Genomic DNA, 7,070 nt, shown 5'->3' on the forward strand with positions numbered 1-7,070 from the left:
GGGGCGGGGCCGCTGAGATGCCGGGGGCGGGGCTGAGCTCCCTCCTGAGGCCCCAGGGGAGGGTCCTTCCCGCCTCTCCCAGCTCCTGGGGCCCCAGGGTCCCCAGGTTCGTGGCCGCGTCCCCCCGTCTCTGCCTCCGTCTTCACGCGGCTTCTCCTCTGCGTCTGCGTCTCCTCCTCCGTCTCTGATAACAACACCTGTGGTTGGATTCAGGGCCTCCCTCATCGCAGATGCTCTCATCTTAACTCACACCTGCAGTGACCCTGTTTACAAATAAGGAGCACCGTGTGTTTACCGGTGGACCTACATATTGAGGGGACACTGTTCAGCCCTGTACACTCGCCATCCACGCTGTAAGGGGTTAAATGTGTTGCGTTGCAATGACAATATGAGTAATAAGTCACCGTATAACAACCTTAAAATGTCATGCTTTTAAACCAATCATAGAAATAATGCAATTCAGGAAATAAAACCCATATCATGTTTTCTGGTTGCACATGTGAGCCCCTGACTCACTGTAAATTGATGTGGGGTGCATGTGTTTTTGTTTCTGGGCCCAGGGCCCTTCTTCCTTTCGGGGTCTGCACACTCCAGCCCCAGCACAAACACCGCCTTCCTTGGAATTGTTCTTCCCTGAATCCTAAAAGTGCATTCAAGAAGGATGGGCCTGGCTGGCACGGACAAGGTCAATCCCGGTCGGATGTTCTGCATCAATCAAAACACCCGACTCCCGGCTGCAAATGATTGGTGCACAGGTGGGCAGGCATGATCCAGGCCCAGAATTTGTCCAAGATAAACTGAAAGGCCGATGCCCGGTGGGGTGGCGGGAAGATGTTGCTGTGCGTTCACCTGCCTTTTGGGCATGCTTGGGGCAGGTCAAGGGATGGGGTCTCCCTCGAGCCTACTTGGGATTCTCTCTCTTTCTCCTTCTGCCCCCGTCTCTCTAAAATAAAATTTTAAAAATTTTCCTTTTTTAAAATATTTCTTTATTTTTGAGAGAGACAGAATGTGAGCAGGGACGAGAGAGAGGGAGACACAGAATCTGTAACAGGCTCCAGGCTCTGAGCTGTCAGCACAGAGCCCGACGCGGGGCTCGAACTCGCAAACTGTAAGGTCATGACCTGAGCTGAAGTCAGCGCTTAAGCAACTGAGCCACCGGAGCATCCCTAAAAAACGTTTTCAATGATAAAACAATCAGGGTTCAAATACAAAACCAATTTTTTTAAAACCATGGTGTCATTTAGGACAAATGATCACATAGATTTAGCAGCTTCTAAATCCACAAAGCCAGTATTATACTGGTAAGAAAATACAGCAAAGAAAACGGATATTTGCTTTGTTCTCAGTGGTATGCTGTTTTATTATTATTATTATGAAGCACAGGGAGGTATCCGTAAACCTCAGTTTTTCCTGAAAATGATTACCATTGTAATAGTCAGTGGCAAGTGTTTGCCCATTTATTTCTCGGGCATAAGCACGATAAAGGTAGACATAGGCATTAATGCTTATTCTTTCATTAATTACAATATTTAAATGGCATAGATTCATAAATACATTCTTGACTCTCCATAAACATGTTAAATCAATTAAAAGAAATTAGTAACGGTCACGCCTGGCATTTAAGACTGCAAGATCAGAAGAGTAAATAAAAGGAAATGTTTAGCGTCTCTTTACTTACTACATACATTTTTAGTTCTATACCAAAAAGGCAATTTTGGTTTAGGAATGTGCTCTGATTTTGTAAAAAGACAGCTGAATGTTTTGTCTTTAAACTTAAAGCCGTGAAGGAATAGGAGGTTATCCTAAACTTCTGAGGGTCCCAGAATTAACTTAGTTAATTCTAACTGAAGGATTTCATTAATTTAGATTAATCTGGGGGCTCCTGGGGGCTCAGTTGGTTAAGTGTCCGACTTCAGCTCAGGTCATGATCTCGCAGTTCGTGGGTTCGAGCCCCGCGTCGGGCTCTGTGCTGACAGCTCAGAGCCTGGAGCTGCTTCGGATTCTGTGTCTCCCTCTCTCTCTGTCCCTCCCCTGCTTGCACTCTCTCTCTCTCTCTCTCTCTCTCAAAAATAAATAAACATTAAAAAAATTTTAAAAAACACAAATTTAACTTAATCTCTTAGAAATATTTCTTCTCGACATGACGCTGTGTGTGACATTTGGTAATTCTTGGAGTTTCGCTTTTCCTGCATGAAGGTAAAACTCTCATTCTATAAAATGGATCGTTTTAAGCCACTTTGAAGCCTGCCTTCGGGCGACATTCAGGGCATTTTGTACAGCCATCACCACTGGGCAGCTGCAAACCGTTTGCATCACCTTCAAGGGAGACCCGTAGGATTCTCAGTCTCCAACCCGGTCTTCCAGCCTCTGCCCCTGACTCCTCAGTTTTCGTGCCCTACGTGTTCACCTATCTGAGATGTTTCCTGAAGATGGATTCATGTGCTGTGTGCCTTCTGCCCACGTATGCGTGCCCTCTGGCTAATCTGCATCAACGGGACAATGTACATCTGAGTTTGGTTCCGTCCAGTTTACTGGCTTTCCCTTCAGACGTCCTTTCTTTAAAGGTGCATCTCAAGGTGCACTCACTGCAAATCAGGCTGCATAACCGGGTTTTTCAGAAACCCACGCATTTAACAACACAAGCTGAGGTCCTGTGGCTCCCCGTCCGAGAGGAAAAGTGCTAAGTGCACATGAATAAGGATCTTAGAGGAAGAGACCCATGTTCTGAATGAACCACATCCACCTCCCCCCATGTCCTTCAGGAGCATCGAGCAGGGAGTGCTTTTGTTTACTGAGCCGTGTTGATCTGAAATCCTTAAATGACACGTGCCAAGCGGTGATGTTATGTAAGTTTCCAGTGGAGACTAAACATATCAGGGCTGTGAAGCGAGTAATGAGCAAGTAACATGTTCATACATAAACCTCCACCCTGGGGCCAAACCGCCTATTAAACACCTGGAAAATGATATCTTTTTTTTTTTTTTTGAAGGAATACAGATACAATATGCATACTTTCCACATATGGAAACAATAACCTGTATATATAATCTGAGCGGGGAAATTAATTGCAGAGAGGGAGACTCTGGGTATCATGGGAGCATGACCTTGATGTAGGGAAAGTGTGTGCGAATCCAGAAGCCAGATGGCCTGCGTGTCTCTCTAGCTTTGGTTGTTAAAAGCTCCGTCAAATGACAGAAATCACAGCTCACGGGCTGAACTCAGGAATGACCCAGTTAACAGATATCCCCGGGCGTGCAAAAGAAATAAAATTCAATGGGGCGGTTTCTTATTTGCTTATATGTTCTCAGCCCATCGATGGCTGAAATTAGTTGCATAGCAGCTTTTTGAAAGCTAAGGAAAAGAACCCTGTGTTTCCTGTGTATTATTTTGTTTATTTTTTCAATTTTTTAACATTTATTTATTTTGGGGGGGCAGAGAGAGGGGGAGACACAGAATCGGAAACAGGCTCCAGGCTCCGAGCTGTCAGCACAGAGCCCGACGCGGGGCTCGAACCCACGAACCGTGAGATGATGACCTGAGCTGAAGTCGGACGCTTAACCGACTGAGCCGCCCGGGTGCCCCTATTTTGTTTAGAATAAATACGTGTTTGTGCATTCAGAGACCTCACGCCAGGATTTGCTTCTCAACATCCTTTCTCAATGAAGCATTCGGGGCTCATTGGTTATCTTGAAGGTTGGGTCTTCCCATCGGCAGATAGGGACTATCAATTTATGCGTCTGAAATAAAGCATATACATCGTGCTTTACGAGAACCAAAAAAAATGTAATTTTCTTTTATTTGAAGCCAACCCAGTTTTCTGGCTGTGCGTTCAGGCATGCATGGCCCTGGCAGAATTTAAGTTGTTCAAGAGGGCTGTAATGGAAACGGAAATTATGAAGGAATAGTTAGTAGGTACATTGTAGTTGAAGGTTCCCTCCCAAGGGGAACAGTGACTATTTTTCTGTGCAATGCCAGCCTCCAGAATGCCAGCTGTTCAACTCCCCAGAAGCCACCTAGAAAATCATGGGGCACCCCAAGACATGCATGCAACCCAAACGAAAGATTGGGTGCAAACCAAGGGTAGCAGGCGTCTCCACCCGATGACCTACATCATGACAAGCCTTGAGCAGCTGGGGAATATGTAGGAACTAACGCTGTGCCTTTTCTATAGAACTACGTGAGGGAAATATGCTGAGTTTGCCAAGTGAGCATTTTGCAATTGGCATGAGTCCCTGCAATAATTCTTCTACGAAGAAATATCCCGGGGAGAAGAGCAGGCAAAGGGTATGTGGCGTCCGTGTGGGCAGAGGTCTGCTAACTATTTTTGCGCCATCTCTGAATGTCCGGAGGGTACAGGTACACAGCAGGAGGTAGGTCTGTCCGTGAACGTTTAATGGAACCAAGGGACATCTTTTGAACCAAAATGGGTTCAGTGCCCAGTTTGAGGACTGCTGTTTTGAGCCAAGCAGGATTGGGCCGTATTTCCTGTCGTCCACGGGAAAGACCAGAACAGATCTGGTGTGTGTCATGCATCAGGGACACGTCGCTGTGTTAACATCCAAGAAATAAGAAAATATAAGAAATAAGGAAAATACGAAGGAAGTAAGACTGCCTGAAAAGTTCAAGGGGAAGTGTTTCTTTCCCTCGGGTCGCCATCACTGTCTCTCACTCCCCTTCTGACTGTCCATGTGACCTGTGGGGGCTGCCTGCACACCTTGGCTCATGGCTTCTTCCCCTGTCTTCCAAGCCACCAATGTTGGGTCAAACCTTGCTAGGCAGCCACCTCTCTGGTTCTGTGTCTTCTGCTTCCTCGTCCACTCCTATGAGCCAGTTTGGTTCCATTGGGTGCACCTGGATAACCCAGGACCATCTCCTTGTTTTAAAAAAAATTTCTTTAGTGTTTATTTATTCTTGAGAGATAGAGACAGAGTGTGAGCAAGGAGGGACAGGGAGAGACACAGAATCTGAAACAGCTGAAGGCTCTGAGCTGTGAGCACAGAGTCCGACACAGGGCTCGAACCCATGAACTGTGAGAACATGACTTGAGCCAATGTGGGACACTCAACCAACTGAGCCACCCAGGTGCCCTCCATCTCATTTTAATATCAGCTGGCTGGCAACCTGGATTTACCAGCCACCTTCATTCTCCATTGCCACAAAAGGGAACGTATTTCCAAGTTTCAAAGATTAGGATGCAGGTGTCTTCTCAGGGGAAAGGTGTAATCTGCCTATTCCTTCCATTCAAACAGTTTGGGTTTCCCTTCTAAGAACCATTTTTTGGGGCCCCTGGATGGCTCGGTAGGTTAAGCACCCAACTATCAATTTTGTCTCAGGTCATGTCTCAGGTTTGTGGGTTGGAGCCCTGCATCGGGCTCTGTGCTGACAGCGCGGAGTGTCCTTGGGATTCTCTCTCTCCTCTCTGTCTGCCCCTCCCCCGCCAAAATAAATAAACAAAAAATAAGAAACATTTATCTCCATCAACTGCCCCACCTTCTGTTGGATTTTCTCTTTATTTTAATAGACTTGCTTTGCATGTTCTAGATNTACCTTTTTGTGTGTTTATATGTTCTTTTTTTGGTCAGATTTCAAAGGCTTCAGGGGGATACGTTGAGGCACACTTTTCTCTCAATGACACTCATGTGTCAGTCATTAAAAGCCAGATTGCCAAAAAGTTCATAGTCCTAAAATAAAATGATGTTCGTTCTGTCAGTGTGAGAAAAACACCACTGACTCCTTTCAAAGAAGTCGGCACACTCCCTTCATGATGTCCGTTACCCCCAGACTTTAATCTGTAGGCACAGAATCGTCAGAGGGCCACTCAGAATACAGCTGGAGGCCAAGGCTTCTGTGCAAGTCATTTATGGGAGAACAGAGAGCCAGGAACAAACTTCAGGAAGTGTGTGTGTGGGGGGGGGGGTGACGTGGAGAAGGAGGTAAGGCCAATTTAAGGACACATTAGTGAATTAGCCATTGGTGCTGGCAACGGGAGCTGGGCCTTCTGAGGATTTTAAATAATGTCTGTGCTACAAAGTTGAGAGCGAAGGTCTTTATGCATCTGCCTGTATTTCTCCATTGGTCCAAGATGGCGTCCCCTCCCCTCTGAATGAGCTGGAAAGGTTCACAGGACAGCTGATGACTGTAGCCAGGATGGATTCTCAGGAAGCTCGTGAAGCCACAGCGGCTAGGAGAAGAGGATCCAAGATGTTTGACGTGCTGGGCCACTGGCTTCTTATACATTGGATCTTCTCCCGTAGCATTGAAAATTAGGATAATGCCAACCATAATTATTATCGTTCTTAGCGCAAGAGTCCTGTAGGCATGCCATTCCTCTTTTCTACTTTAGTTTTTCCAGGATGCAATGACATCACCTACATTCTGAGGCAGAATTATCTCTGCCTCGCCAAAAGAAAAGAGAACAGAATAAATGTAATGACTTCTGCAGTCAAGTATACTGGATAAAAACTGAAATCTTATCGCCGAGAATAGATGTGACACTGTTTGGGAATATTGGTCCCACTTGGTTGAACCCAACAGAGACCTTGGAGTGGCTTATAAGAAAAAATAAAATGGGTGATAATCTAGGATCAGAATATGTGGGTGGCTTGGGACTGTGTGGTGTTTCTTTGAGAGGAAAGTAATAAGGATCTTGGAACTTAAGTGAGGGGATATTAATCCATGGGGTAGGTGGGTGGAGAGATGGATAAATAGGTAGGATGATGGATGGATGGATGGCTAGATGACAGATAGATAGATAGATAGATAGATAGATAGATAGTAGATTGAATGGATGGATGGATACATACATACATAAGTAGATCGATAGTTATAAATAATAGATGAATGGATAGATGATAGATGATGGATGGATAGACAGGAGATAGACAGATAGATAGATAGATAGATAGATAGATAGATAGATAGATAGATAGATAGATAGATGATGATGGGTAATGGGTGGGTGGATAGATGGATAGATGGATAGATGCTAGGTAATAGATGGATAGATGATAAATAGATAGATAGATAGNAAATAGATGAATAGATGATAGATGATGGATGGATAGACAGGA

This window comes from Crocuta crocuta, unplaced genomic scaffold (assembly GCF_008692635.1).
Source record: "Crocuta crocuta isolate KB4526 unplaced genomic scaffold, BGI_CrCroc_1.0 scaffold221, whole genome shotgun sequence".
Lineage (NCBI taxonomy): Eukaryota > Metazoa > Chordata > Mammalia > Carnivora > Hyaenidae > Crocuta > Crocuta crocuta.